We start from the raw sequence: 12,603 nt of genomic DNA, 5'->3' as shown, positions 1-12,603 counted from the left end.
TGACTGGCGACGTGTGTCGCGACCGTGAAAAGGGGAAGCCGCGGTCGCGGCACGGAGCTTTTTTCGTTTTTCAGCTCTCGTTCGTGTCCTCGACTTGGCGTTATTAATTTTCGTCATCTTCGACTCCTTTTGTAGGGCTTTTCTTCTATTTTTGAGCTCTATTTACTCCTATTTGGATTTTACCAAATATTTATGTACCTTGCATGAAAGAAACATATTCGAGAGTAAAAGCATTCTAAATAGGTATAAATAGCATAAATTCGTAGCAATATTGATGTAATTATTGATGATATTTTAGGTATATTTTGGGCTTAACAACATCTCTACTGATGATGATTTTCTGAGTTTGAGGATCGAACATTTTGTACCCTTTGGAATGTTTTGAATAGCCCACAAACAAATATTTCTTGCTTTTATCATCTAGCTTCTTGCGTTCTTCATCCGGTACATGGACATGAGCAACACTGCCAAAAACACGCAAATGAGAAATACTGGGTTTTATTCCACTCCATGCTTCTTGTGGAGTTTGATCCCAAACACTGACAGTTGGTGATCTGTTCAACAGGTAGACAGCACAGTCTACTGCTTTGGCCCATAACTCCTTCGGTAAATTTTTGCTTTTTAACATGCTCCTCACCATGTTGAGCACAGTTCTGTTCTTTCTTTCTACTACGCCATTTTGCTGAGGTGATCTCGGGACTGAAAGGAAATGACGGATTCCATGATCTTCATAAAATTGTTTGAAAGAGATGGACATGTATTCACCGCCTCTATCTGATCTGAGTGCCTTAATAAAATGACCACTTTCTTTCTCCACTTGGACTTTGAATTTTTTAAATGTCTCAAAAACTTCTGTTTTTTCCTTCAAAAAATACACCCAAGTTTTTCTACTATAATCATCAATGAAAAGTAGAAAATATTTATTTTACCAAGAGACTGTGGAGTGATCGGTCCACACACGTCTGTGTGAACTAGCTCAAGTGGCGCCTTTGCTCTTGACATGGACTCCTTTGGAAAACTGGTTCTGAATTGTTTTCCAACAAGACATCCTTGACACAGTTGATGAGGCTGGTCAATGTGAGGCAATCCGTTTACCATCTGCTTCTGTCCCAACTGCTTCAGTCCTCCAAAATTGAGATGTCCGTACCGTAAATGCCAAAGCCAGGGGGGACTTTGCACACAAGCTTTCAAGCATTTGGCCACGTCCGTCTGAATGTTAATTGTGAACATTCTGTTTCTCGCCATTGGTACTCGTGCAATCAACTCCTTTTTCTCATTCAACAGGAGTAATTTTCGGTCCACCATGTGAACTTCATAATTTTTTTCCAGTAACTGTCCCAAACTCAAAATATTGCTTTTCATGTTGGGAACATAATAAACATTATCAATAAACTGGTGAGCGCCATTTTTGAGCCAAATAAGAATGGTTCCTTTGCCTGTAATAGGAACCTTAGAGGAATCTCCAAATACAACATTACCACGTACGGATTCATAGAGCTCCACGAACATCTTCTTGTCACCACACATATGGTTACTTGCCACATTGTCAAGATACCATATATTATTTTCGCGATTTTCTTCACTTTCGTAGGTAAGTAACACAGTGCCAGTTACTTCCTCATCTTGAATATTATTGGCAGTCTCCTCTACCTCCTTAGGCGGACTCCAACATTCTACCGCGTAGTGACCATACTTGGAGCAATTATAACACTGAATATTGGACTTGTCGCGTCCTTCATTCGGCCTCCAGTTTCCTCTTCCTTGATCGTGTCCTCGGCCTCTTCCTCTGCCTCTGGTGAATTGGGTGCTTCTGTCATTGTTGTTATTGCCGTTTTCATTTCTGCCTTGACTTCTGCCACGTCCTCGTCCTCTACCATTTCCTCCTCGACCTCTTCCGCGTCCTCTGCCGGACTGACTACTTTCGCCATTTTTAAACACAGCCTTTGTTGCTAAGACTTGTTCTGCGGAATCTTCTCTTCGTTTCTCAAATCGCTCCTCTCGTGCTTGTAGTGACCCTACAACTTCATCAACGGACATTTCACTGATGTCTCTAGACTCCTCCATAGCCACCACTACGTAATCAAATTTTGGTAGTAGTGAACGCAGAATTTTTTCAACAATTCTGGACTCTTCAATTTTTTCTCCATACTGCCGCATCTGATTTACGACAGATTTTACTCGGGATGAGTAATCACTAATGGCCTCCGTCTCTTTCATCCTCATCATCTCAAATTCTCCTCTCAGCATCTGCAAATGAACTTTTTTAACTTTCTCCTCCCCTTGAAGAGAAACTCGTAAAATTTCCCAGGCTTGTTTGGCGGTCGTAGCTTCGGCTACTTTCTCGAACATTAATTCATCCAAACCTTGATGGATGAGAGTAAGCGCCTTTTGATCGCTTTTGCGATTTTTCTGCAGAGTATCTTTTTCTGTCTGTGTCAACGCTGCCTCGTTACCTGGGACTATGTAGCCTTTTTCGACTATATCCCAGACATCTTGACATCCGAGTAACGCCTTCATTCGAATACACCAACTTGAATAATTGGTTTTGGTGAGCTGAGGGTATTGATAAGGAAGTTTGAGACCGTCTGATATTTTTTATAGGGTCTGTTTGGCGGAAGACTGACTCTCGTAACGTGGCTCTGATACCACTTTGTTAGACTAGAGGGACTAATTACTTTATGGAAAAATTAATTTCATTCAAGGATACAAAAGATACAAAAGATTAAAGACTTCACTTTCTTTATTTTTTACACACACTACACTCAATATTAAGTATTTATATATATATATATATATATATATACTACTTCACCATTCCAATTGCACAATTTATTTCATAAATAAAAAATTAAATCCATACTAAACTCATACTACTACTTTGACATTTTTAACATATATGACAAATAAAAACCAAACCTCATACAATGACTTTGACAACCCATACCATCACATGTCTTTCTTTATTTAATTTTTCTTTATTATTTTTTTATTTCAAAATTAAGTTTATTAATTTTTTTTAACATGTTTGACAACCTTAAAATTGAAAAATCGGATAAACTATATATAAAAAAAATATCTGTTGTTTATTTTTTTATAAAATTATATATTGTTTTTTTATAGTAAATCGTCTTTCTTAATTTATGGGGTAATTTACATCCGTGATCACTACATATTACTCATTTTTTCACAGTATTTATATTGAACTTTAAAATATAACATAAAAAGTTATTGAAATTTATTAAGGTTTAATAGATATTCAGCCCCTTAAACTTGTAACTTTTTTTCATCTGGCCCCCTTAACTTTTCACGGTATTTATATTGAACTTTAAAATATAACATAAAAAGTTATTGAAATTTATTAAGGTTTAATAGATATTCAGCCCCTAAACTTGTAACTTTTTTTCATCTGGCCCCCTTAACTTAGGGGACAACCTTTCAACCCTCTTAACTCTCCAAAAACATCACATACAACCCCTTACACTCCTATGTTCGGTCAAAATATTGACCCGTGTAGAAAACGCGCTTGACTATTGACCACACCAATGTCACGTGTCATTTTTTTTATTAAAAATTTTCATTCTAGCATAAGAATTCTGATCGAAATCCATCTCTAGTAGTTGCTCGCCGAGCACAATTGGGCTTGCTCGCCGAGCAGGTCTCAATGGAAAAATTTAATAAAAAAATGACACGTGGCATTGGTGTGGTCAACAGTCAAGCGCGTTTTCTACACGGGTCAACATTTTGACCGAACATAGGGGTGTAAAGGGCTGTATGTGATGTTTTTGGAGAGTTGAGGGGGTTGAGAGGTTGTCCCCTAAATTAAGGGGGTCATGTGAAAAAAAGTTATAAGTTTAGAGGGTTGGGTGCCTATTAAGCCATTTATTAACTAGTGAAGGGTGAGTTAAAAGTTAAAAAGATGGTCCACGATAGTAATGACCATAGATGAATGTAAATTTAGTATAAAATTCAGTGACTTTGTGGTCATACAATGAAAAAATTTACCCAGAAATAAATCAAATTCATAATCATATTTTAATAAAGTTTTTTTTTGTAAATTGAATGAAATCATTGATTTGTTGACTTATAGTATAAAGTTTGGAGTTTGATAATCAATCACATCAATGGTTAATCAGCTATTGATAATCAATAACAATTTTAGTTTTGATATTAGGTTAATTTCAAATAAATGTTTCGTGATTTGATGTAATTAGTATCGGTGGTCAAAAAAATTTGGACAATGGTCTCAAAAGGTAAAAAAAATAATAAAATTATTTAAGTTTGTTTTTGTCCCAATAAAGTCATTTTGGACTTTTTTTTTTTTATATTGAACTACAAATTAACCCAAGTAAATAAGATTTTTCAACTAAAATTTTAACCACAAATTGACCTACATGATATATCGATTATCAATTAAAATGTGTAGTTACATTTTCTTAGTATGTCAGGTAGCGCTGACATCACGTTGATATGCCACGTGAACAATTTCAGTGAAAAAATAACTGAAAAACGTTCAAAATGATTTTATTAGCACAAAAACAAACTTAAGCGATTTTATTGAGACAAATTAAACTTTTGGGAATACTGACCAAACTTTTGTAACCACATGTGCTAATTACGCATGATTTTTGCATATCGATACTTATGGTCTTTTTGTTACAAACCGAAAGAGGTTTTGCAAATTTTTTATTTTTTATTGACTTTACCAAATTTGGCCGATAACAGCCTTAAAATAAAAAGTTTCAAAAATTAAAATTGTTTAGTATCATATTTACGATAGAATCACATTTTTAATTTTTCAAAATCATCATTTTTGAAGTTTTATCTCTCTAAAAATCAATTTTCTCTCATAAAAAAAACACCACCTAAATAACCTCAAACCTACAAGGTTGAAAAACTAAAGTTGCTTAAAATATCATTTTATTCTTGAAAACATTCATTTTGAGGTCGTTATCGGCCAATTTTGGCAAAGTGAACGAAAAATGAAAATTTTGTAAACCACATGGTTCGGTTTGAACAAAAAAAAACCCACATATACTGATTTGCAAAGATTTAAAATCACGTGGCATTTATTTGAAATTAACCTTGATAATTATAAATGGTAGGGATAAGGTACCAAAATAGGCTTAAGGTTTTTGGAGAATTGCCAATTTAGACTCCACGTACAAAATATCATCAATACAGGCTTAACGTTTAAAAAAGAGTACCAATTTAGGTCTCGATAATGGAATGTGAGACGTCATTCATATTACTCGGTTAAGTTTTGTCAATTGTACGTGGAGAAAGAAATTCATAACTTAACAGAGTAATATTAATGACGTGTCACGTTTCATTATTGAGACCTAAATTGGTCATTTTTTTTAAACGTTAAACCCAGTTTAATTAGTACTATTTTATATGTGGGCCCTAAATTGATACTTCCTCAAAAACTTTAAACCTATTTTAGTACCTTATCCCTAAATTGATAATTTGAGCCGATTTTACATGTTACTGTTACTTCACTTACTCCACATCCACATGTATGTTATACTACCACTCAGTACTTAGATCTGTCTACGGGTTCAGGTATCCGCCCGCTCCGTCCATGCCCATATCTTTTAGGTCGGACTTAGACAATGAAAATTGATAATTGGCCCAGTCCGGTGCAAGTCCGCTATAGCCCGTTTATTTTTTGGGCCGGTTTGGCACTAATGAAAATAGCCGAGTTGCCGGCCTGTCTTATTAATATTAATTAAAAAATTATATATTTATAATTAAATATTTATTTTTATAATTAAAAATTATGTATACTTTTTTAGGTGAACTTATATAGATTGAGTTTGATATTTGATTTTTAAGCCCGATCCCGAAATTAATGTAATTCGTGAATAACTGCTTTGATTGAGAAAGGTCCCAACATCCAAGAGGAGCGACAAACCTCTTGTGAACAACCGCTATGACTATGAAAATATTTAATGCAAATAAGTTGGTTGGGTTGGGCTTGAGATGAGCAGTTTTACATAAATACTCGTTAGATCCGGCTCAAACCAAGTCTAGTTCAATCCATGGACAGGTCTATTCATACTCATCGATGACATATTAAAGACACTTGTATCAACCCGGCCCAGTCCAACCCAATCCGGCCCATGTATCAACTACATCACAATTAGAGATGGCAACGGGTAAGGTACCCGCGGGTAGTACCAATCCCAAACCCTTACCCGTTTATTTTTCAATTACCCGTACCCTTCCCATTACCCTAACGGGTATATGTTTTGCATCACATACCCGTCCCATGTATCAACTACATCACAATTAGAGATGGCAACGGGTAAGGTACCCGCGGGTAGTACCAATCCCAAACCCTTACCCGTTTATTTTTCAATTACCCGTACCCTTCCCATTACCCTAACAGGTATATGTTTTGCATCACATACCCGTCCCATTTAATTCACGGGTACCCGCGGGTACCCTTACCCGTTAAGAATCAATAAATAAAACAAAAAATATTACAAATTTAACAAAGTATAAATGTAATAAATCATCAATCTAAAAATTGAACCTTAATAAGTAAAAATAAAGTAGTTTAGTGGTATCACTTAATGGTCAAAGAACAAAAAGTTGGTATTCAAATCTCACATCTTACATCTAAAACACAATAATATTTTTTAATATATAAAAAAGTTATCACGGGTAACGGGTACCGGATACCCTGGGGAGTCTTCTCATACCCGTCCCATTACCCTAACGGGTAATGGTTTTGATCTCATACCCGTCCCATGCCCTTTTATACAGGGTACGGGTAGTCCCATTAAGGTCGGATAGTGCCGGATACCCGCGGGTAGAGTACCCGTTGCCATCCCTAATCACAGTTAGCTGATTTACCTACCAAGTTATTAACAACTTCACAAATGTCTGCAACATTGGCAAGATGAACATTCATATGTTTCATCTTGATGGGAGGCTATTAGACCCCAGATTATAGTTAATATGGGCTGGTTAAAATAAGATAATTTCATATCATATCTTTATGTATTAGCATTTTTTACTTTCTTTTTTTCTTGTATATAAATAGCAATGTCCTGCTTTATCTCATTGATAAGATGGATATATTTTTGGGAAAAATACAAAAATAAACTGTGTGGTTACACCTGTTTTCGATCGGTACCCTTATGGTTTAAAAGTTTGCAAAATGGTACTTTGAGGTTCATTCCGTTAGCAAACACAGATCAAATTGACTAACGGTGTTAAAAGTCAAAGGGAAAATAGTTAGGGGGTGTTTGGGTGCTCCTGTTTGCCTTTTCAGTTCGAAATGGAGAGTTTTAGGTGTTTAGTTAGTGACATTTCTGTTTGCCTTTTACACTTGAAAAGCAGTATTAGATGTTTAGTTAGTGACCTCCTGTTTGATTTTTACACCTGGAAAGCAGCATTTTACAAAAGCAGAGAATCTCTGCTTTTTGGAAAATCAGCTTTTTCCAACAGCAAACAGCAACAGCAAGCAGCAAACAGCAAATCGTAACAGCAAACAGCAACTAGCAACAGCAAACAACAACAACAAACGGTAGGTAAAACAAACGGGCCCTTAATTTAGTCATTATATTTATTTATTTTATAAATTAATCTTCCTCATTATCTAATTATCACAAAAAAACCTAAAAATAAAAAATAAAAATCAAATACAATATCTTATCCATCTCTATTTAATTTTTGTTATTTATCTCTCTTCTCTCTCTCCTCTTTATTAATTTCTCTATCTGAAATCAATCGAATTTCCATCTCTTTCTAAATCTAATCTTTAATTAGTTTACTACACTAAGTGTTCGTTTGTTTCCATTTTTCGGAACTGCCTTTTGCCTTTCAAGTCTAAACAGGAGACAAAAAGCGTTTGATAAAAATTCGAAGCATCTGCTTTTTAGCCAAAAATAAACTAATATCTGATGTTTATTTAGTAACAGCAAACAGGAGCAGCTGAAACAAACGCGCCCTAAATCTATGACAAAATTAACTTTTACAAAGCTGAAAATGAATGAAAATGGAAAAGCATTTAGCTTTCATGGTGCTTTTCCGCATCTTTTGTCCAATCTTCTCGACTCGTAAGTTCTCTCTCTAAAGTTTGGAGCTTTTCTCATGGAAATGTTTGATCAGGTATTGGAATAGGTGAAGATAAATCTTGGGTTAAATAGGTATAAGCCCAGTACGTCACTGCTCGTTAGGGATGTAAACGGGGCGGGGCGGGGTGGGGATTTGGTTTCCCATCCCCGTCCCCGCCTAAACGGGGATTCCCCATCCCCGTCCCCGCCCCACGGGGAAACCGCGGGTACGGGGAATCCCCGTTTATCCATTTACAAAAACGGCAGGACCTCTTTTCACCAAAACACACACAAAAAATAACTTAAAGAGTCTTTTATCTATGGTCATCTACAGCAACATGATCCAGATATTCCAAAGTTCATGTAAATGGTAATTTAAAAGTCACAAATGCAAAGAATGGATAAAAGTAGTTTTGATGAAGGTGCCATTTTCCAAATGGTGATTCATGTTAATTGCATTTGGGAATATATAATCATTACATCCATCAATCAGAATTAACACCATGCTTTTCTTCTCATGTAGAATACCACTCGAAAAAACAAAGCTCTTTGAGAAACAGCACCTAATCGCAATAGTGTGAAGTGAATTGGAAACCACAGATTAATGGTGAAAGGAGAACAAGCATGGGTGGGTAAATTACGGGTACGGGGATCCCCGCGGGGCGGGGATACCATTTCCCGTACCCCGTATACGGGGACCATATTGGTCCCCGTCCCTGCCAAAAAACGGGGCGGAGAATCCCCGCCCCGTCGGGGCGGGGTCCCGACGGGTACGGGTATTCCCCGCCCCAGTTGCATCCCTACTGCTCGTTGGGGTAAATTACATACGTGGTGTACAACCTTTACCCTAAACCACACTTTGGTGTATAACCAAAATTTTATCACACTAAATCGTACGAACTTTAGGTGACCTTCCACTAAAGTGTACAACCAGTTTTTATGACCGGTCAACGCTGGTCAAAGTTGCCACATCATCATTTTTCATTATAACATTAAAAAAAAGTGTGACCTACTCTTTATAAAATTATTAAAATAGCTTTATCTCTTATAAAATTACTAAATTACCCTCATTGTTCTTCCTTCAACTCCTCTCTCTCCATACCATTTCTCTCTCACTCCCCTCTCTCTCTACCATTTCTCTCTCACTCCTAAAATTCTCTCTAAATCTACAATTATCAATTTCTCTCTCTAACTCTTTCTTTCTTTCTATATCTAATTTTCTCTCACTAAATTTTATTTCAATTCAAATATTGTTATTTATTTCTTTCTTCCTTTATGTATCTAATTTTCTCCCACTAAAATTTATTTCAATTGAAACATTGTTATTAGAGGCACTCAAAAACCATATCAAATATCATTTCTCTCTTTAACTCTCCTCTCTCTCATTTTCATTTTCACTTTCTCCCTCCAACTCTCTTTTCTCTCTCTCTCCAATTCTCTCTTTCTCTCTCTCCCTTTAAAGCCAATTTTTAAGCAAAAATTCCCGGAACAAACTTGCATCAAGTTCACAATTCTGGCTCCCATAAACTGCAGCTTGAGCACTACCCATCAATTTCTCCAATTCCCTTCCCGAAAACCCTTCAGTTTTGGCTGCTGCCTCCTTTATAATCTCGTCTGTTAGTCCTTTGATTTCGATTTTCTGCTGTTGTTTTTTGAACAAATTTTTGAACCAGCTACCAGTTTTTCAGATTTCGAACATATTTCGAAATTGCAAGCAAGTGCAGAGGATTGCCACTAGCTGCAAGAGTTATAGGAGGGACAATACATGGGAAAAAAGGGAAAGAGGAATGGTTAGCAATCAAAAATACCAATGTTTTAAATGTTTCAACAAGTGAGATTAGCATTAACTCTATTTTGAGACTAAACTTTTGATAGATTGCCTTTCCATTTGAAGCCTTGTTTTGCTTAATATTTTCTAAAAGTGCTTTTATTTGGAAGATAGAGTTAATTGGTCAGTGGATGGGTCATAGTCTTCTTGACTCATCTGTGGAAAATGCAGGAGAGATTTAAGAAAATGAAAGAAATGAAACCTGAAAGTTGGGTGGGTATTGAATAATTATAGTGTAGTTTTTTTCTCTTCCTTTTTTGTACTCGTTTTTTCTAGCCTTCTTCAAATTACCAAAAAAACTCCCACTTATTATGGAAGACTGGGCATATGTGGGAGAGAGAGAGGAGTGAGAGAGAAATGGTAGAGAGAAAGAGGAGTGAAAGAGAAAATGGTAGAGAGAGATGAAGGAAGAAGATGAGGGTAATTTAGTAATTTTATAAGGGATAAAACTATTTTAGTAATCTTATAAAGAGTGAGTCCCACTTTTTTTCATGTTATAATGAAAAATGATGATGTGGCAACTTTGACCAGCATTGACCAGTCATAAAAACCGGCTGTACACTTTAGTGGGAGGTCACCTGAAGTTCGTATGATTTAGTGTGACAAAATTGTGGTTGTACACCAAAGTGTGATTTAGGGTAAAGGTTGTACACCACGTATGTAATTTAACCATGCTAGTTGGCAAAAGGAATTCAATAACGTTAGGCCAAATTGTAAAAGACGTAGTTTTTCTTCCATTCCCCGATTCCTGAATGTTGAGTTATGAAGAGGGCTTTATCAATTCTTGTTCAGTGTTGAACGTCTTCAAGACAGTGGCGGAACCAAAACCCCGGATAACCTGGGGCTCAAACATATCAGTAAAAAAATTTCAAAATGTCAAAAAAAAAATATCGAAATTAATTGTGCGGTTGACGGTAAATTTTCAAAAGCCAACCCGTTAGGGTTGTGCAAATTTTTTTTAGCCTCCAACGCATTAAAACTGTACAAATATTATCATTTTTTTAGAAACTAGCATTGAACTAATAGAAAATTAAACATGTTTATTTTTTTAAATGGTAAAGACATAATAAAATGAATATTAAATATGTCTATTTTTTTAACGGTAAAGACACATTAAAAATGAATTCAAAAGTGTTATCAAAATAAAAATAAAGAGTCAATTTAAATTAATTAATAATGGTAACATGTTTTTATAATTATTGAAAAATAAAATAAAAATAAATAAAAACTTTTTAAAAAAAATAATGTTGAATGGAGTCAAACATATGACCGCTTAAACATAAGTAAGCATCCTCAACCATCTCATCCATCTTTAAACTTTAAAATAATACTACATAGAGTCAATATAATTCTTTCCAAAATATTACCGGACACCATTACTAAAAAAAAATTCTCAATTCTCTGGCCGTCTGCTGGGGCTCGAGCCCCCTAACACCCACTTGGTTCCGCCCCTGCTTCAAGATATGTGTGAGAAATAAAAGTAGACATTAGAGAATGTTAAGAACATTTTCTTGAAAACAGAAAGTAGCACTAGAATTAGATAACAATTTTATTCATACAACATCTAAGTTTTTGTGGTTTTATCAGGATTGTTTGTTCGTTAGAGTTTCTATTTTCGAACTGATTTTTAAGTTAATTCAAAGGAACTGGATTTTTAAGTTCACTGAATTTTCTTTCAAAATATTCGCAAACTCGGTAGTTCACTGCTAGAGTTTTTGGAGGAAGAGAGAGAAAGAGATGAAAAAGAGAGAGAACATATAGAGTGAAAGAGGTGAAGTTGCGAAAGAAAGTGGGAGGGAGGGGTAAAATAGGGAGAGACGGAAAAGTTAACATATGGAAAGAGATGGAAATTCAATTGATTTTAGAGAGAGAAGAGGAAGAAAGAAAAGAAATTAAGAGATGGAGAATATGGTGTATTTGATTTTTATTTTTTATTTTGGGGTTTGTTTGTGATAATTAAATAATAAGGGATGTCAATTTATAAAATAAATAAATATAAGGACTAAATTAACTCTTTTTTCTTTGACTTTTAACACCGTTAGTCGATTTGGTCTGTGTTTGCTAACGGAATGAACCTCAAGGTACCATTTTGCAAACTTTTAAACTATAAGGGTGCCGATAAAAAACAAGTGTAACCACAAGGTTTATTTTTATACTTTTTCCTATATTTTCTTTTATCTTTTTTAAAGCAAGAGAGATTGCATTAAACTCTTAAAACATTACAAAGGTGGGGATGAGAACGCGTGATTCAAACTCCACGACCAACTAAGAAATCAGTAGCCCGGGCAAGAACACGAGCAACCCGATTCTCTGATCGATGAATATAATTGACAGAACAATTATTAAGATCTATTAGAATAGATTTACAATCAGAGATAAGAATGCCAAACAAAGAAATAGACTCTTCTGAGCTTTGAAGCGCCGCCACAACCGAAGTAGAGTCTGTCTCAAATATAACATTACTGTATCCCTTTTTTTCTTAACCCAACTGAAAGATGTTGAAACACATTTCCACATGATTTTGATTTGACAAAACTATTTAAGTAAAAACCTCCATGATAAAAATATTCCAATTAAATTTAATTGCTTTGATTTAATTGTACTAATGTGTTTGCTCAATGTTGAGTAAGTTGATTCATAAGTACAAGGACTAAAAACTCATAAGAGAAATTCAAGACAAAGTCAGCTAATGAAGGCCACACAGCCGAA

The sequence above is a fragment of the Euphorbia lathyris genome, chromosome 6, assembly GCF_963576675.1.
Source record: "Euphorbia lathyris chromosome 6, ddEupLath1.1, whole genome shotgun sequence".
NCBI lineage: Eukaryota > Viridiplantae > Streptophyta > Magnoliopsida > Malpighiales > Euphorbiaceae > Euphorbia > Euphorbia lathyris.
The sequence above is the reverse complement of the archived record's forward strand: the minus strand, read 5'-3'. Positions refer to the sequence as shown.